This window comes from Nuphar pumila, chromosome 2 (genome assembly GCF_984573655.1).
Source record: "Nuphar pumila chromosome 2, dmNupPumi1.hap1.1, whole genome shotgun sequence".
NCBI classification, from domain to species: domain Eukaryota; kingdom Viridiplantae; phylum Streptophyta; class Magnoliopsida; order Nymphaeales; family Nymphaeaceae; genus Nuphar; species Nuphar pumila.
In genome coordinates, this window is record NC_143250.1 from 62,537,273 (window position 1) to 62,558,656 (window position 21,384).

Sequence of the window (21,384 nt, forward strand, 5' to 3'; positions counted from 1 at the left end):
GGCTATGACGCATGTTTAAAGATGATTTTCTGGCAATCAGACAGTGGAAATATCCTGAGCTATAAAAGAATTCACCTAATCCATATCTTCTCATTTCTAAAGCTGCAATCAAATATCTGCAAAAGGGATCTCTCAATTGTCGTCAAGATGAAGGTGAATTAAGCGAGTAGACCCCCGGGGCCAAAGAAGATTTGGATCATCTACCAAGATAAAGGAGTTTGTGAAGGATCCTTCCAGGGAAAGTTCAGATCACCGTCGAGATGAAGGCGAGTGTGATGGACCTATCGACAAACCCTAAATGATATTTGATTTCTGCTATCATCTAAAGACCTTTTGAGCCAATATCATCAATAGAATCCCTGAGATATAAGAAGGATCGGAACATCTCCAAGATGAAGGAGTTTGTGACGTACCCTTCCCCTGAAAAAGAGAGAAAAGTCAGGAACATCCAAACGAAGGATGATGTAAAAGCCAAAAAGCCCAATGACTCAAAAAGAGTGCAAGAAAGATTATCATGAGAAAACACTCAGATATCAAAACTGCCTAAATTGCCAGAAGTCGTCTTTTTTTATGCGAAATTCTTTTATCAATACCTTTTCACTACTTGCCTTTATGAAATTGAGAATATTTCTTCTCTTCTCATATAAGGGAAATGGATAACTTCCTTGAAGAAAATCATCAGCGCTAAAAATTTTGAATTTGACTCTTAAGACCGAGAAGTTAACCTCGTTGGAGGAAATACTCTAGGTAAAAAGAGGGAATATCTTTGCACACATGTGCACATTTTTAAGCGTTGAAGTCAACCATAAATTTTATTGGCAAAATTTTCTAGTTGTTCTAAGAATGAAGTAAATATTCAATATCCATTTTGATGCAATCTAGCGTTGTTTTCCAGAAGAGTTACCCCATTCAGTTGAAGTATCTCTCCTGTCCCATCACGGTTTCAAGAAATCCGTATGGTTGTTCCCACTCAGGTTAAGGGTCAAAACCTGTACTCCCTGCGAGAGGTCATTAAATTCAAAAGTTGGTTTCAGTCTCAGCAATGAGACGCCCAAGTTCATCCCTTTTTCAAGCTTTAGGGAACCCCATTTTCTTCCTCCTTTCGCAAACCCCTTTCGGATTTGTTCGTCCAAACTCCGAAGGTCTCATCATGGTCTCTTCACTCGAGGATTCCGTATGGTCGTCCCCTTCAGGTTAAGGGTTAAGCCTGAACCTCGTGCATTGAGGTATCTTCCTTTTTTTCAGGTTTGGGTTAAACCTGAGTCTCGTTCTAAAGAGGTTTCTCGTTTTGACGAGGTGTTTCCTTCCAAGTCCCATCATGGTTCTTCCCATCAAGGAATCCATGACTTGTATATCCATCCAGGACAGGATCCCATTTGAGCTCCATCTCACAAGGCCTTCTCTCATAAATGTCCCATCAAAGTCCTCATATATTCCTTTCCCCATTCAGGTTATTTTGATATATCTTTGTCCCATCCAGGTTAAGGGCAAAACCTGAGTCATCTCAAAAGATTGATCTTGTCTCGCCCACGAGACTTGATCTAAATTCTTACCTTTCATCATTTTGGTATCTTCACCCAAAATCCCATCACGATTTTCCTCATTCTTTACTCAATCATATCATTTTCGAGGATTTCGCCTTCCCAAGATCCATTCAGGATAAGGTTTTAAGCCTGAAAACCATGTCTTTTAAATCAATTCTTCCACACCCAGTTCAGATCTGCTGACTGGGGCATTTTTTTTAAAAAAATTTGGAGTGTTTTCTTTGCCACTAAGCTCGGCTTTCAACCAGCTTAGTAGCAAAGAGGGGCATCTGTGAACACCACAAATTTTTCAAAATCTTTTAAATATTCCCTTTTTACCCCTAAATTCATTTTTTTGAGCAAATGAGTCATTTTAATCTAAATTCCAGTTCATTTCTCAAGTTTTACTGAAATTAAATTCATTGTATATGTTTAAATTGATTTCGGACCTGGATCCGTTGTCCAGATCCAAATCTAAGTCACATTGTCCAAATTTTAAATTAAAATTATAGAAAATACCAAAAATAGTTTTAAATAGCCCGGACAGTCCCTCTGACATCTGTTTGGATCCATCGTGTTGTATTTCTCAATTCGAGTTCCAAAACTCGAACATTTTCTCAAAACCTGGGTCCAAACCCACTTTCTGAAGAAATTTCTCCAAAATAGTCCGAAATTCTCGGAGAAACACTCTTTATAAATATTTCTCAGAAAAATACAAAAATTTAGCGTTTAAACGTTGTTTTGTTTAAAATTTTAGTTTTTCTACTTCAAAAATACAAAATACAAAAAAAAAATAGTTTAAATCCTTGTTTTTTTCTGTAAATTTTAGGATTTTATTCCAAAAATATCAAAAAAAATGTGGAAAACGAACAAAAGAACAAATATATATATATATATATATATATATATATATATATATATAGTTTTTATAAGGAAACACCTTTTTCAGAAAAACTCGTAAAGGAGCCCCCTCTTTGTAAAATCTCAAAAATCAGGGGGGCTCCTCTACGAAACTTTTTAGGGTTTGAAAAACCCTTCGTAAACAAGGAAAGAGGCCAGCCGGCTGGCGCCTCCCCCCCTTTTCTTCTTCTCCACCTCTCCCAAACCCTCCATCTCCAAGCCTCCTTCCATCGCCCTTCATCTTCAACCACCTTCCCTCTCGAACCTTCGAACCCCCTCCTTAAGAGGGGAACGTCGAGAAAACCCCCGATCCATCCGTTCTCACCCCAGCACCCTTCTTCACGATCTCATTATCCGTTATCACCCCAGCACCCCTCTTCTCCTTCACGGCCGCCCTCTACCCCTCCATTTGCCTCTGACACGGCCATCCATTTTCCATCTCTTAACCCCTTCAATCTGTTTCCCCTTTTCTTCCTTCAAATCGCCATCCACTACTGAACTCCCATCCTTTTCCGTTGCCTTCCCTTTAGAACTCCTCTTTCGGTGGATCAGAGGATATCCAGTACCCAGCGAAGGTCGTCTGAGGTAAGTAATTCATCCCTCTTTGGTTTGTTGTATAAGCTTGTCTTAGGATATATTAAACTATCACTTCCCTTTTTTTTAGCATCCATGGCAAGGGTGGTCTGCTTATAGCTGAACACCCTGCCTCAATGCAATACTAAACAAGAATAGCACTATTCTGACATTTTTTTTAGTCTCACTGTAAATTTCTCGTTTATCCTTTTTTTTTCTTTCGACATTTGTTATTTAGCATTCTCTTTTCTTTAATCCTCTTTAAAAATTTGCGTGGGTTTCGTTCTCTGCATATCACAATATATGTTGCAGCTATACCTCGATCGAGAGTTTTGGTATAATCTGCGGCTGGAATGGCATCCAACAACAACATTTGGCAATGTCCCACCACGACATCCTCGATTCCCCTGATATTACATTCACCTTTTATCGATCTTATTTGCTGATTTGACTTGCTCAATGTCTCCTGTTATCTTGTTTCTATTAATATGACATCATTTCCATTTTATTTTATGTTTTATTTAGTTTAATACAAATGTTTGTATAAAGATTATCCAGAAAGATCAATCTGATGATCTCTGTATCCAGTTTCTGTAATTCATTGTGCATGGGTTGCAGTAGTATGATCAAGACTCCCATAATGCCTCATCCCTCTGTTTCATCCCTAAATGTCCCTCAAGAATCTCGATCAATATATATATATATATATATATATATATATATATATAGTGTTACTTTTTTTTTATTCTTTTTATTACTTCTGTGCAGTATACATATAGATTGACGTTTCCCATCCCTTAGCCTCTTGTAACAAGTATTTGCCAGGATCATCTCATCATTTAGCTGTGGAGCAAACCCAAGAACTCCTGTTAACACTACCTATGGACGGCAAACTTTTTTTTTATATATCAAGATGAATTCAAGGGCTCGAGTGAGGATGACATCAATAAAGATGGGTTTGAAAAGGGAAATCTAATGAAAAGGGTGTTGCAGGTACCAAAGGTCTTCATCTTACCATGCTGTGAAATAGAAAAATTACTAAAGTCTTCTTTCCCCTCCACTTCATCCTATAGTTGCTTCACTGACAGGCCCAAGCAAGGTAATATAAATTTCATTTAATCATAAGTGCATTGTCATATTTCTTTCACTTCATATAGTTATTTATGTTCATCGGCTAGCTTACATTGGTCCATTTGCAATCAATACGTCCTAGCATGTCATCTCACATCTATTCAGCACATCTGCTTGATACATGAGCTAGCATTATCATCGTGATCTCTGGTACATGCATCCATATCCCTGTTTCTCAGTATAGTAACAAAGACTTGTCCCTGTGCAGAAGTTAAAACCTGGACAGAACTCCAAAATCCATGGGTATTTCTATTGTTGATTTGATGGAAACGATATTGTTATCTCACCATCTCAATAAGTGTAAGAATCTTTAGTAACCAGTCTATTTTTAAATAAAAAAATAAATATATATATATGTAGTGCATCTGAAAAGAAATAAAAGTTGCAGTCACCGCAACACTCCATTTGTGAGTGAATGTGCTGAAGCCAATTTGATTGAGGATGTTATTGGAAAATTTTATGGTAATGATGGTTGTGAAGAGGTGTTCACTATCTGTAACTGTCATAATGAGGGTGCAGAGCACGCTCATTACATGCAAGTAACGCTGGATAAAGGTCCCAAGAGGTAAATGGCTCTGCCAAGAATGGGAATCTGAAGAGAATGTTAAGAGCCAGTAATCTGATAAATTTGTTCCTGCAGAATGCCTTCGTTCAATGTGGTGCACTGGAACTTTGTGATATGTTGTAGATTAGATGGACTTCTGCAGCTCCTCCTACCTATATTGTTTCTAATTAACCTTTAGATAGAAGATTAGGCTTTTTGCCAAGTTTCTTGTCGAAGTAAGTTCTTAAGAGCAACCATCTGTTAAAAGCACTATGCTTCCTCTTCACTATATTTGCGGTAACTGTGTTAATCTTATCCTGCTAAATGTACTATTCACATGCCATCAACCCCTACATGTTCTAGCATATTTCTAATCGCAGCAGTGACTCTTAGTAGCCATTAGTTTGTGGCAAAGTTGATTTGCTGTAATCATTTTGTTGCTGTCAGAGTCACCAGCCAACGTTGAGGAAGCTGGGAGATCAATATCTTTCTTGAAGCCCATAACAGAGGTAAGTCTAAAGAGCAAATGTCATATGACAATTGAATTCGTGACTTTCAGAGGGGCGGCAATCTGTGCATAAATGCAATGAGCTCGGCAATCCTACATGCGCACACTCATACATCACAATGTTGTTGCTGCTTACACTGCTACCCTTCTGAGCCTCATTTGCGCATTCACTCCTCAGGGCATTGAAGTCTGTTTTATTAGCACCACAGATCCTTTGTTTCATATAAATCATACTATCAAGCATTATAGTTTTCATTGCCCAGGTACATTTAATTTTGCTTATCGTATTCATTGATTCACTACGTTTTATTACCCTCTCATTCTATCTATTCATTTTATTTGTCATTTACAGCATCACTTTCATGAGATTTACATTTTGCATTTGCATCTCATGTTCTTTTGCATCAATTTCTGTAATAGGTGATACTAATTCCATTTTTTCTGCACACTCTGCATTCTGAATTTTACTTAGTGCACATTTGCATCAATATGTCTTTATTGCTATATCATTATAGCATCCTTCATATATTACATACACATTTTTCTTATATTTCTTTTCATTTCTTTAACATCAATTGATTTTCCTCTGTGTTGATTTGACGTGGTATAAAGTTAAGTTATATTCAATCGGGAGATCGTTGAGTTTTAACACCTCGTGAGTTTCTATATCACCCTCATTTCCAGCTAGATAAATACATTTCTATAGATATACATGACTTCAGGTATGCATTTTCTATTCAATGTAAACGTGACGTCCAGATTTTGCTTCATATTTTGCAAACTTATTATATACTGACTCTGTTTTGCATTAATCTATGGAAGATGTTGATTTCTCTCTTAGATTAAGATTTTATTATTCCAATGTTATAATAAGTTAGATCTCACATTTCCTGTTTTAGATAGAATGTATGAGCATTTGTAAACACCATGAATTGCTCATTTTCATGCAATTTTTTCTTTATTTCTCAAAATCTCACAAATGGTGAAACACGAATGGCACGTGCACCATTTCGTAAGAGGTAAATTGATCCTAAGTTGATGATCCACATCAATGGCCATAGTCAGGGTGTGGACAAAACTTAGTATTTTTATCTTTTACGAAATAACACTGGATCCACACAGGATCCGTTTTCAAAATTCATCATATTTTCCTTAAACATTTTTTTTTATCAGAATTTAACTTAAAATTAATTCAAAATATATACCAATGGCCATAGTCAGGGTATATTGAGAATTAATTTCATTTTAAATTCTATAAAAGCACCAAATGTGTTTTATTCTTCCCTTGAATTTAAATATAAATTATTATATAATACATTCAATGACCATAGTCAAGGATGTATTATATTTTCAATCTTATTTAAATTCATGTAAAGAATGAAATAGCTTTTCAAAATCCAATTTCAAATTCTTTAAGTTCATTCATCATTTAGGATAGAACTACATCATATTTTCAAAATTCCTTTTTCAAAAACTCCAAGTGATGTAAATATCTTCCTCAATCTATCTTCAATTCTTATAAAATCCAATTCATCCTTTCATTTTCAAACTCAATTTCATTTTCAAATTCAATTTCATTTTCAATCTCAAAGTTCAATTTAACTTTGAGATTTCAAAGTCATTTTTTATATTCAAATTCAAATCAGATTTCAAAGTTCAATTTGACTTTGAAATTCCAAATTCATTTTATATTCAAAACTCTAATCAAACTCAAAGTTCAATTTTAACTTTGAGACTCTTGATTCATCCTCTAAATCCCAAATTCAAAAATTCAAGGTCTAATTTGACTTTGAAATTCGTTTGTATATTCAAATTCTAAATTTCATTTTCCAAGTTCAATTTAAACTTGGAAGTTCTTGATTCATCTTCTGAATTTAACTCCAAATCCATTTTAGGATCCAGGATTCAACACTCATATTGGATCTCAGACTTCAGATCCAATTCCTCTTTAGGATCCAAAGTCCAATTCCACTTTTGGATCTCAGACTTCAGATCCAATTCTCCTTTAGGATCCAGACTCCAATTTCACTTTGGATCTCAGAACACAGATCCAAATCCGTGTTAGGATCCAGAATCCAATTCTATATTTGGATCTCAAACTTCAGATCCAAATCCATCTTAGGATCCAGAACCCAATTTTATATCGGATCTCAGATTTCAGATTTTAAATCCATCTTTAGATCCAATTCCATTCACAATTCTAGATTTCAAAATCCAATTACATTTTCAGATCTCATCCAAAACTCCCTAAATCCATTTCTATTCTTAAATACCATTTGATTATCTCAGATCCATTCCAAACTTAAAAATCCAAATTCAATTCCATCTCAAATATTCATTTCCTTTCCTAAATTCAAATTCAGATTCAAAGTCCATTTTTGACTTTGAAACTTCATTTTCTTTCATTTCAAAGCTTCAAGTCATTCTTTCTCATTTATTCCTCCAAATCCTGATTTACTTCAAAGACTTAGAACTTCTCTGATCTATCTCAAGTTCTAAGTTAGATTCAAATCATTTCTTCACTCCTTTACCAAGTTCATCTCAGAATACTTGGAAATTTCTAAATCAAATTTTAAAAGGAGCATACATTCTTGCATTGCACAAGCATGATTCTTTGTGCATTTAGAGTTGGAATAAATTCTTAGATTATATTTAGGCAAAGCAAAAGGCATAGATTCGATCCTTGGTTCGATTACCCCTGGTAAAGGCGCCAGGAACGGTCGAACCTCGTACCGACGAGCGAATCCCGTCTCTCCATCTTCCCGCAACATTTTCAAAAATGGAGGCAAGTTAAATTTCTAAATATTTTCAAATCAAGGTCAAGTGAGACCGCGCGAAATAGTTCATCTTCTCTCTTTCTTTCTTTCTTTCTTTCTTTTCTCTTCTCTCTTTCTTTTCTGTCTTTTATTTCTCTCCCTTCAAAAAGGAGAAAAATAGAGGTTGGAAAAGGAAAAGAGAAGGAAGAGAGAGAAACCACAAGAGAATAGGAAAAATTTTGCGATGATCACAAAGTCACACGTGTGTCTCCATCTTCACGCTTGCGGGCTTTCGTTCTGACAGCCACCGCATTCCCAGGACGCCTTAAGGCAACAGAAGAACGAAATCTCACAAGAAGTTTAAGAAAATAACTGAAGTACCACTCTCAGTAAAACCACTTTGATTCCTTTAATGGCAACTCTGTAATTAACCACATTATGGGTGCTATATAAACACTATCCTCGTCCGTTACCTTCCTCGTTTGCAAGGAACATTCATCCTCTCAGTTGAGGTGAACAAAAAAATGGAAAACAACAACAACAAACAACAACAACTACGCCTTCATCCCAAAACAATTGGGGTCGGCGATATGAACCAACAAAGAAAATCATTATGGGTCTTCCACATGAATCCTTCTCCTCCATTCGGTGAAGTTCAAAGCATTCATATCCTTTCTTATCACCTCCATCCATGTCTTCCTAAGCCTACCCCGACCTCTTTTAACTAATATATTTTCCCATTTCTCTATCCTTCTAACTGGAGCATCATTAGGCCTTCGTCGAATATGTCCAAACCACCATAAGCGACTCTCTTTCGTCTTATTTTCAATGGGTGCAACGCCTACCTTCTTACGTATCTCCTCGTTCTGAATCTTATCTTTTATTGTATTTCCACACATCCATCTCAGCATACGCATCTCAGCTACACTCATTTTTTGAATATGATGTCTTTTGGCAGCCCAACATTCCGTATTATATAGTAAAGCGGGCCTAATAGTCATCCTATAAAACTTTCCCTTCAACCGCAATGGCATTCTACGATCGCACAACACTCCAGTTGCACTCTTCCATTTCATCCACCCAACCTTTATCCTATGATTTACATCTCCATCAATTTCTCCATACTTTTGAATGATAGATCCCAAATATTTGAAAAAATCATCCACCGGTATTTCGTGCTCACCAAGCTTCACTACACTCCCATCACTACTTTGTTGCTTACTAAATCGACATTCCATGTATTCTGTCTTACTCTTACTCAACTTAAAACCTCTTGCTTCCAATGTTTGTCTCCATAATTCTAACTTAGCATTAACCCCAGCTCTAGACTCATCAATCAAAACAATATTATCAGCAAACAACAATTACCACGGCACATTTTCTTGAATGGATCTCGTAAGCTCATCCATCACTATAGCAAATAGGAAAGGGCTTAAAGCAGATCCTTGATGTAACCCAACCGTTATAGGAAAATTGGTTGTCACCCCTCCACAAGTGCGGACATTAGTTACTACTCCTTCATACGTATCTTTAATTATACTAATGTACTTGAGAGAAACATCTTTCTTCATCACTGTCCACCAGAGAACGTCCCTAGGTATTCTATCGTAAGCCTTCTCCAAATCAATAAAAACCATATGCAAATCTTTGTTCCTCTCTCTATTTCTCTCAATAAGTTGTCTAAGAAGATGTATAGCTTCCATAGTTGATCTTCCAGGCATAAAACCAAATTGATTCTCCGATATCATGACAATCTTCCTCAACCTAGACTCAATCACCCTCTCCCAAAGTTTTATAGTATGACTCATGAGTTTTATACCACGATAGTTTGTGCAATCTTGTATATCACCCTTATTCTTATATAGAGGCACCAAAGTACTCTTCCTTCACTCATTAGGCATCTTATTTGTCCGCCAAATCTTGTTAAAAAGATTTGTCAACCATTCTAAACCTTTCTCTCCCAAGCATTTCCAAGCCTCGATAGGTATACCATTTGGGCCAACTGCCCTTCTTGATTTCATTTTCTTCAAAGCCTCTGCAATTTCTTTCTTTTGAATCTTGCGCATGAAGTCATGATTCATCTCATGAAAAGGAATTGAAAAGTCTCCAAGATCCTGAGCATGACTTTCATTAAATAGCTTATCAAAATAATCTTTCCATCTCTCCTTAATCTCCTCATCTTTGACTAAAACCCTTTGTGTTTCATCTTTGATACATCTAACCATACCCAGATCCCTCGATTTTCTATCTCTCATCTTTGCAAGCCTATAAATATCCTTCTCACCCTCTTTGGTATCCAACTTGTCATAAACCTCCTTATATACCTTATCCCTCGCATTCCAAACTACTTTTTTAGCTTCCTTCTTTGCTATCATATACTTCTCCAAATTCTCATTATCACGATTTTTACTTAGATTTCTATAACACTTTCTTTTAACCTTAATAGCTAATTTGACATCCTCGTTCCACCACGATGTATCATTACCTAGCGGTGCACCGCCTTAAGACTCACTCAATACCTCCTTAGCCACCTTTCTCATGCCACCCGCTATCTTATTCCACATAGATTCTGAATCCTCCTCGAGACACCAATCAACTTCCTTAACTACCCGCTTTACAAACATTCCTTGTTTAGCTTCTTTCAGTGCTCACCACTTAATTCTAGGATCTATCATATGTCTATCACTTTTGCGGTATTGTATAATTCTAAGATCTAAAATTAAGACTCTATGTTGTGTAGCTACACTTTCTTCCGGTATAACCTTACAATCGATGCAACAACCCCTATCTCTCTTTCTAAGTAGAAAAAAATCTATCTGACTCGTATTAACACCATTTTTAAATGTTACTAGGTGAGACTCCCTCTTCCTAAACCAAGTGTTTGCTAAGATCATATCATACGACAAACCAAAATCTAAAATCCTTTCTCCACTTTCATTTCTTTCTCCTATACCATAGCCTCCATGGATACTCTCAAATCCATCCCTACTAATGCCTACATGCCCATTAAGGTCACCGCCGATGAAAAGCCTTTCTCCATAAGATATCCCTTGTACTACTCCATCTAAATCTTCCCAAAATTGACGCTTAATGGAATCATCTAAACCTACTGGAGGTGCATAAACACTAATAATATTAATAATATTCGTACCTAATACTAATTTAATAAGTAAAATCCTATCACCCTTCCTACGGACCTCAACTACATAATCTATTAACTCACGACTCATAACAATCTCTATTCCATTCCTATTCATATTTATTCTTGTATAACAAATCTTATATCCTCAAGGTTCTATCAATTTTGCTTTCTCACCTACCCATTTGGTCTCTTGTAGACATAAAATATCAATCTTTCTCTTACACATAACATCTACTAACTCTACCAACTTACCAGTTAAAGATCCTATATTTCAAGTGGCTAACCTAATTTTATGGTCTTTGACTAACTTCTTTACCCTCACCCGTCCAACAAAGTGAGGGAACCCTTGCCTATTTGACACCACACCCGGGCGCCGATGTGACGCATCGCTTTCGGGCGACGACCTAGCAACCTTTGCTCATTTATCATTGCCTCCGGGCCTATAGAGTACAGCGCGTCGCTCGGTAGGGAACGCCCCAACGAAATTCTCATATTGGTTCATATTCATAAGGTATGACTAAGTTTTTATGCTGGCAGGCCTACCGCAACCCTCCTCATTTATCCGGGCTTGGGACCGGCAGTTATACACAGGCCGAGTTAACAAAAAAAATGAAAAGAATAAAGAAAATACAGAAAAATCTTCTCTATTTTCCGCCATGAAAGAAGCTTCTAGAAGACGACGATGGACGGAGATTCCTTCTCCGGGAAGCCAGCCCCGGAGCTTCTCCCTCTGACCCTCTCCGTCAACTCTGTCCTCCCCCTTCCGCCGCTCCCCGACCTGAATCTTGATCTCCGGCCGCCGGATTCCGTCCTTCCTCTCCGAATCCCCAAGGAAGAGGCGCCGGAGTACGGAGAGATCTGCCTTCCCGTCCCTCTCCTGACGCCGAAAGAGGAGCCAAGAGACGTCCATAAGAACTCTGACGCAGATCGCTCCCGTCGCCTCCTTCGAGGAGGAGTACCTCCGGTCGGCGTTCGTCGGACGGATCAATCGGTTCTCGGACATGGCCGTCCTCCAGCCAGACCTCCGGACGGCCATCGTCCCGGCCGAGACGCACCCTTGCGACGGTGTCGTCCTTACGGTTCCTCACGAGGGCCCTCACCAGGTCCTCATCTGCCGGGACGCCGTCCAGAAGGCTAGGGTTCTCTACGAGTCGCTGCGTCTCTTTCTCATCCGGGAGGAAACCGGCCGGAATTCGGCGTCGGGGGACCTTCTCTGGCCTCGGTCGCGCGCCGACCTCAAGGCGGGCTCGGTGATGTCCGGCGTCGGTCTGTGCTTGAATCGTGAGCACCGGTTCGTCGGCTCCGTGCCGGGAATCGAGATCGGCGATGTTTTATTCTTTCGGATGGAGATGTGCGTCGTGGGGTTGCATTGCCAGGTGCAGGCAGGGATCGACTACATTCCGGCCAGCCGGAACATCACGGGTGAGCCGATCGCGACGAGCGTGGTGGCTTCCGGTGGGTACGAGGACGACGAGGACGGAGGGGACGTGCTCATCTATACCGGCCACGGCGGGCGGATTCACAGAGTCTCGGCGAAGCACGTCGTCCATCAGAAGCTCGAGAGAGGGAATCTGGCGCTCGAGCGGAGCATGCGGTACGGGATGGATGTGAGAGTCATCCGGGGGTTCAATTCCGGGGACAGCCCCTCAGGTAAGGAACTCCGTCCAACTTTGCACAGTCGGCTTCAAAGCAAACGACTCGGTTCGGTTGCCATCTCGCTTTTTTAAGTCCATCCGAGTTCTTGGTGTATATGAGTCTAGGGGGTTGTAGTTTGACTCGGGATGCACCGCCTGATTCGGTTTTCTTGGCAGCGATTCCGAGGACCCATGAATCTCGCTGTCTTAGAAAAAACTTCGTGAAATTTTCACCTTTTGGCTGGGCCTTATATCGGGTGGATTCCAGAGTCAGCCTGCAACCTGTCCGAATGTCTAGTTTAAGAACTCGGGGATTCTGTACTTGGCTCAATTGGGGTTAAGTAGAGTGAATGAAAATGAAATGAGGCGATGCTGAATCTCGGAGTGCAGACTCTGTTCATACCTTCATTCGCCGGCGGGAAGCAATTTTTTCATCTTTTTTCTAGACAATTTTAGTGGTTACAATGTGACTTTCATGATATCAGGAAGGGTGTACGTTTATGATGGGCTATATCGAATCCGTGATACCTGGTTAGACGTTGGAAAATCTGGTTTTGGAGTATACAAGTATAAACTTGTTAGGAGCCCCCAGCAGCCTGAAATGGGTAGTTCCATGTTCAAATTAGCAGAGAACCTGAAATGGAATCCGAACTGTCGACAAGGGTTTGTGAATGTTGATATATCTAATGGGAAAGAGAAAGTTCCTGTTTTCCTTTTCAATGATTTGGATTCCGATCAGGGGACATTATCTTACTGGTATACAGTCCGTCCGGTTTATCCTCCATATGCATTTTGGATGGGGAATTCAGGTGGTTGCGATTGTGTATCCGAGTGTTCAGGTGGGTGTTTTTGTATCAGACGGAATGGCGACTTTCCATATAACCGGGAAGCGGTTCTTATAAGAGGTAGACCGCTGATATATGAATGCGGAAGCTTGTGTCGATGTCCACCAACCTGCCGCAACAGAGTGAGTCAGAATGGGGTGAAGTACCGGTTGGAGGTTTTTAGATCAAGGGAATCTGGTTGGCAGTGGCGGAGCCAGGGGTGGGCATGGGTGGGCGGTCGCCCACCCCAGATTTTTTTATCGGACCCGGGTCGGATATGGACCCATCCTGGATCCGAGAACCCATTAGGGTAAAATAGTAGGATCACAGGAAAACCCCTCTCGTCCGCCGCCGGCTCCCTCTCGTCCTCTCTATTTCCTTCCCAGCAGTGGCGGAGCCATGGGTGGGCGGTCGCCCACCCCAGATTTTTTTATCGGACCCGGGTCGGATATGGACCCAACCTGGATCCGAGAACCCATTAGGGTAAAATAGTAGGATCACAGGAAAACCCCTCTCGTCCGCCGCCGGCTCCCTCTCGTCCTCTCTATTTCCTTCCCAGCTTCCTCCTCTGCGATCCCCCGCGGCTCTCTCCACGCAAGTCTCCCTGTAACCCTATAACCCTAATCGTTGTCGTTATCCGATCGGTTTATGTGTGTGTGTGTTTTTGTTCTCTTATTTGATCAATCTCTCATTTTCGTCGCTTCTGATTTCTTCAGGAGAAATTCAAGGTTCTACGCAAGAACGACTGCAATTTGGTTGGTGAGTTTATGGTTTTTCGTTGGTTTCTTCTTATAAAGATTTGGGATCTCATGCGTATGGTTAATCAATATATGAAGATGTTCTAGATTTTGGGTTCAAATGGTTCTTCTTCTTCTTCCTCTTCTTTTTATCTTCTTGAGTGTTGAGCTTAGGGTTGTAGTAGAATCTGGCCCTTTTCAATGCGGTATGCTGAATGCTCTAATCAGGGGAAGCAAAAGCACGGAATCTTAACACCTCAAGGCTCACACGCAGTTGTGGGTTCTCCACGGAGGCCTTATTGAGAAAACTATTGCTATCGATGTCGGCAGTGAGTTGACTGGTCGGAATTGTATCAGGAAGTGTTTGTGTATATTCGAGAACCAATGTTTTTGTGCAATTGCTTCGCGTTGTGATTCGATTTGTGCATGTATTAGAAGATCAATGTGTTATTTGTTTTATGCCTTATCATATGGCCTGCTACGGCTTTCTTTGATATGGTTTAGTTTTGACGTATCGTGGTGATTTTGGTTGTGATGGCTTCCTGGTTCTCAATTGTAAATGATTAACTTCAACCAAAATATCAAAAAAAAATTGCATGAAGATAATGATGTTGGAGCCTTTGCTGATGATTTCTTGGTCTAGGAATTGCATCCTTGCATTTCATGTCCTACTTAAATTGATGTGAAGCCTTCTCTATGGGGGCATTTGGTTGCACCCACTTATCCAGAAAAGTGGGATAAGCTGGAATATGGCATTGCTGCATAGTGAAACATTCCAACTTGCCCCAATTACTAGGTAAGTGGGTGGATCCGAATCCTATGGGAGGCAGGAAATTGTTATGAAGTTATTAGTTCTGCATCTTGATTTATCTCAAGTTTTTGAATTGCTCTTGCAATTGGAAATAGTGAAAGGTATTTACTTCTGAGATTTGATGTAACATTTGATTTCTTATGGATCTTTTGGCATGCCCAGAATGTGTTATGTCCTATGCTAAGGAGCGCAGATGTTTACCAAAATAGGGTTACACATGTTGCTTCGTAAGTACCCAGATGTAAAGCTGATAAGCCTTGGTGTCGGTGACACAACCCACCCTATTCCTGGAATCATAGCATAAGTTATGGCAGAGATATTAATTGTTCTAAATATTGTGTCTCATAAATTTAGATCATTATGTACTCTGTTATAATGTACAGTTCCTAATGTTCTTGCATTTTTCCTGGGTGGGGTGGGAGCAGGAGCAGGAGCAGTGGATTATTGAATCTGTCTGATTTTTCACGAGATCAGCAATATCAGTCTCCTATCGATAAGACTGTTGTGAGGTGGATGTATCCAACTTAAGGAACAATATCTCCTCAATGCTAAGATGTTCACCACCACTAAGTATCTTACCCATGTATATGCTTATCAAGGTGCACTTCCACCCTTGTTCTTGTTAACCATTTTCTATATAGAGTTTGGAAAGCCTTTTTCTTTCCCTTGTGTTGATTTAGGTTAGCTCATGGAGTAGAAATTAATAGCAGTTTAGGATCACATCAGAGAAAATTGTGAACTGAATCAATAGAATATTTAATGATTTGTCATTACTTTATGCTTTTCTTATGTGATTTTTCTTAAGAAATTGTCCAATATGCTTTATGCTTCTCTTATGTGATTTTCTTGAAAAGTGCAGAACTTGGATAATTTTGTTTATCTTTTTAATGATTTGTCATTACTTGCTAGAACTTGCAAACTGAAAATCGGGTTTGGACTTACTTGGCATTACTTCAGATGAGGTAAACTAATTATTTCATGTAAGAGGAAGATCCAGACATCACTACATCAAAACAGTGCCTTCAAGGTCTGAGAGATAATGGATGGGACTCTCTCATAAACAAAGTGTCCATATTTTGTAAGAAATTTGATATTCTAATTCCTGATCTAGGGGACTCATATACACCTCAAGGACGACCAAGATGTAAGGTTGAAAAGATCACCACATTGCATCATTATCGTATTGATGTATTTTATGCTATTATTGATTTGCAACTTCAAGAGTTGAATGATCGTTTCATTGAAGCAAATACAAAGCTCCTCCTTTCAATGGCATGCTTGAGTCCAAAGAATTCTTTTTCTGCTTTTAATAAAGATAAGTTGTTTCGTTTTGTTGAGCTTTACCCTAAGGACTTTTCTAGAGTAAACATAATTAGACTTGAAAATCAATTGGATATATATATATATATATATATATATATATATATATATATATATATATATATATATATATATATTGCAGAAATGTGAAACAGTGATCAATTTTCAAGTATAAAATCTTTAGCATAGCTAGCGGAGATAATGGTAGCAACTCAAAAGCACATTGTATTTTCTCATGTGTATCTATTGATTAAGTTGGCATTAACTTTGTCAGTTGCAACAACAAGTGTTGAAAGAGCATTTTCAGCTATAAACAATATCAAAAGTCGTCTACGTAATAGAATGGGAGATGAATGGATCAATGATGCTTTGGTTATTTACATAGAGAATGAGACATTTGATACCATCAGTGATGATGCAATTATGAATTGTTTTCAAAATATGAAAAATAGAAGATGCTCGTTGTAAAATTTTCATGAATTTAGTTGTTTGCATTTCTTAAGTGAACAATCTTTATTTTAGTTTAAAAGTACAATTTAAGGTTTTATCTTATTATGTTCATAAATTTAGTTGTTTATGTTTGTAACAATTGTTATTTTAATTCAAAGGCTTATTAAGTTTTATCTCTCCACAAATGATTGTTCCTCCAACGAAAAAATTCTAACTCCGCCACTGGTCCGAATAAATGGATCGTCCTTCAAGACCATAGCATTGTCCTTAAGACCCGAAGTCTGCCCACCCAACAAAAAACTTCTGGCTCCGCCACTGCTGGTTGGGGAGTTCGGTCTTTAGACTTGATTAGGGCTGGGGCATTTATATGTGAATTTGCAGGTGTTGTGCTGACTAGACAGCAGGCTTTTGTAGTCTCCATGAATGGGGACAATTTAGTCTATTCACAGCAGTTTTCCCACCGATGGACAGAATGGGGAAACATTTCTAATGTTTTCCCCGAGTCCAGACAGTTGGATACTACATGTCTGCCTCAACTGGACTTCGGGATTGATGTTTCAAGGATGAGAAACGTGGGGTGTTATATCAACCACAGTTTTGTTCCCAATGTGCTGGTTCAATTTGTTTTATATGATCATGAAAATGCTTCATACCCTCATCTCATGCCTTTTGCTATGGAGAACATACCACCCATGAGAGAGTTGAATATTGATTACGGGTTGGCTAATGGGTGGAGCAGGAATTTTGTGACATAGCTGTAGTGATATGGTTCATTCACAGTGGCATACTTTTTGACAAAGGCGAACTGTTACTCTTTATGTGACAATACTAGCTCAAGCTATTCTTGTTTTTGCTTCATATACTTCTGGAAGTGTCTTGCTGCATCTCCTTCTGGATAATCCAGCTGGAACTCTACTTTTTTGTGCAATGTTCCATGAGTATTTGATGACGATGTATTTTAATTTTGTATTTGTTGCACATATTGCCTTTTTCAGAATATCTTTTGATTTCCAAGTTTATTTGAATTGCATCATTATTGCAAAAAATAAAATACTCATTAAGCTTACCGTTCTGATCTCTAGTTTTGGGAATGACGTGTCTATCACTTAAATGTGGACTTTGCCAAGGAAATGATTGAAATCTGGAAGTGGATTTCTTTTCATGGGGTGAATAACTATACTATTCATTAGAATATTTAAGATTGAGGTGATGAATGGTAAGAGAGAAAGACGAGTATTCACATACACTGAATAATTGATATATAGATTCTGAGCCTTAGTGTTGAGCTGCCCATTTTGGTGGTTAGGAAGGGTTTAATTTTGGGTATTTCCAGTAGATGTTGGTTTTAGATGGTTCTAACTAATTTCAGAAAGTAGATCATAAACTGTTCCTTTATGGGCTTAATTACGTTTTTGGTGAGTAGTAGCCTAGACCATCCTGAGGGTTGTATAAATTCTGATCTGTAGCATTGAGACTCTGAAAAATTAGTATTACAATATGGGCAAAAGTTAAGAAGTTATCAACAACCAATGTGATGAATCTCAAAAGTCCAATTAGAATCTCTGGTTTAGGAAGGTCTTGTCTGTGTTTGGATTTGAACAGAATGAACAACCTGAATCATTTGCATATGAATCTAGTCCAACTTCATAAATAGGTCACAAGGATCCTGATCCTCATGTCTTGACTTTCAGGCGTGAGTTCTAATTGCATGGAACTATGGAAGAATTCAGTTAACGCTGGCTTAAGAAGGTTTTGTCTGGTCCATTCTGGGGTTGTGTTTGAATGGCCAAGGCGGTGGTAACTTGGATCGATGTTCTTATATAAGGCACAAGAATCCATTTGTTATGAATCGATGAGGAATATGCAAAGTCTAGTCAGGTGGAGGCTTTTATATGCTTGAAAGCTGTGCACATAGACAACTGGAGTTTGGGGCCTTTGATGATAAAGACTAAAATGATTAAGATTGGAACAAGGGACCGATTGGGTTAATCAAGCCAGAAGCCAATATAAGTAACATACCTAGAATATAATCATATAAGGAAAACCAAAATAAAATTGCATATGCAAATAATTAATATATATAACCTAAAGCAATAAAAGATGAATATCATGTCAAGTGCAAGCTCTTGAACAACAATTCTAGATCACTATAATTACAAATATCAAATAATAAAACTAAGTTGAAATTGCAATCTAATATAATTGATGACAAATTAAAAAGAAAAAGAAAACAAGTGAATGCAGAATACATAATCAAGATCATAAAAGGAATAGATAAAGTTAATGACATGATGTTGGTTGACACTAGTTTAACTGTGGCCATGAAGTGTCCTAGGCTGGTGTGCTTCAGTTCAAAAGTGAGTCATGATGAGAATTTGAAACCTTCACAAGGAAAGGCAATCAACTTGTTGTCAGAATACCTAAAATCTTTGTTCAAAACTGACTGGAGATTATATAAGTCAAAGAAATGTCGAATTTATTGATCATTTCAACGACAATCTCCATTTAGCTATCATTTTATAAGATTACTGAATGACATCCTTTCAAGATGATACACCTCATTCTCTAAAGAATACTGTGCAAATAATTGTAGAAGTGCTTCCAACACCAATCATTGGTTCCACATTTTAAGTTGGAGAGCCTGGAATGCTCTGGTGAGGTACGGATTTCACTAATTGTGTTGAAGGTATTTTGTGTAGACAAGACTGGGAGGACAGTCATTATAGATCTTTGTATAAAACCCAATCGTGTATGCAAAATGCTGTATCATATAGAAGAAACTTGTTCCTAAAGATGAAATTGTATTATTCTTAGTATTATATATCAATCTTTTGAAAAATGTCAATCAACACTAGTAATAGATGCTTCTTATTGTCCATTTTACTTGCTAAGATGAGAAATAATATCCTTTTGACTATTTCCTCCATTTTCATCGTAGTCTGATACATATATTTGGAGGTTCCATCATTTTATTGTTGTGGTTTGTGTCAAAGCATTGACTGGAAGATATTGGAGTTTTGACATGCAGTATAATTGCCTGTTTGAACTTGTATCTCTATGTATTAATTGTTCAGCGTGTTCTGAAATGATCTGTGCAGATGCCACTGCAAGCAGTAAAGTTTTTTGTTCTATTCAGTTAAATGAGCGTCGTGGAAGCCTAATGCCTGAAGGTACCAAGGGTTATGCGGTTCTTGTCGCAGTGTGTTTGTCAAAGAGGGTGTAAGGGAACCAGTTTGTTGTATCTGTAGATGGAAATGGAAGACATATCGCTCTGTATTGAGGATCGGTTCGTGTTGTGGTTGCAGGAAGTTTCATTTTTGACAGTCTAGTAATACCTGAAAAGAACATATCACATAACGAGTGTTTGAACGGTTGTCATAAGTGACACTGATGTGATACACGAATTTTGAGTACTTGTGAATAAGATGTTCATATGTTTTGATATCTGTAGCATTCATAAGAAATTCTAGAAATTTGTATTGAATCAGCTGAGTTTGGAATCTCAGGCATGACTAGCAGCAGATTGAAGGAGCAAAATGTCACGTTTGGTTGCTACCTTTCATGGGTCCTGCTCATTTTGAAAAGCTCTCTCTCTCTCTCTCTCTCTCTCTCTCTCTCTCTCTCCACAACCGTTGCATTTTTTGAAGGGGAGGTCACATTTATAGCCACCATATCGTGTCAAAATGCCCCGATGATTATGGAACGATAAGTTGTTATTACGACGCAACATTCTTCAAGTGCATAGGAATGAAGCCTTCATGGAAGTGCGAGAAGGCATTGAAAACCTCGTTCTCAAGCCTTGATAGGAGTGTGAGAGGGTATAAGATGTTCAAACATAGCAGGCCTGCATACGCTTCTTGGTTTCGCATGGCATTTTTTTTTTGAAAGGCAAGCTGGGGTTAGGCAGGCCCCCACCAGTTATTATTCAATCGTAGCATTAGGGTTTTGAACCTGCAACGTCCCACTACAGGGAGACATGCACTGACAGCTACTATCAACCACACGGAGCCCCGTTGGTTGCATGGCATAGACTCATAGTGTAAGAGTTTGATCTCCAGTTTTCTCTAATGTCTTTCTGAAAAAATATATCTTTATCCAAGTAAACTGGCTCGAGCTTGCAAGAAGGTAAGCATAGACCACTTCAAATGTTCTTACAACGATAACCAAAGTGGGTACCCTCACCTGCGATACATCCGCTGCTTATTTATTGTATATAAGGGAAAATATATGGTGGTCCTATACCATGATACCATATGGTAGTACAATAGATCTAGTCATCATGCGTATAGCATGGTTTATTCACTATATTAAAAGGTTTTATCATCTCTAATGCACCATAAGATTTCATTCTTAAAATAGTGAAAATCAACAGCTCACAATTCATTAAAATAAGAGTGGTTTAAACAAAGTATAAAACATCATAAAGAGCATGCTAAACATGATAGAATGGTTAGATTTTGCTTTTGAAGCATAGATCGATGTAAATCAAGTGTATACCACTATAAGCTATGGTGGTGCCCTATAACAAATC

The 21,384-nt window shown here is 38.4% G+C and overlaps 1 pseudogene across 1 annotated transcript; it reads left to right on the forward strand.

Moving 5' to 3' along the window:
- Positions 1–12,078: 12,078 nt before the first annotated feature.
- On the forward strand, positions 12,079–20,297 carry LOC149845561 (histone-lysine N-methyltransferase family member SUVH9 pseudogene; annotated as a pseudogene). The gene is made up of 4 exons (XR_016427829.1): positions 12,079–12,727; positions 14,252–14,294; positions 15,509–15,682; positions 19,952–20,297. The product of XR_016427829.1 is annotated as a histone-lysine N-methyltransferase family member SUVH9 pseudogene (transcript).
- Positions 20,298–21,384: the final 1,087 nt, after the last annotated feature.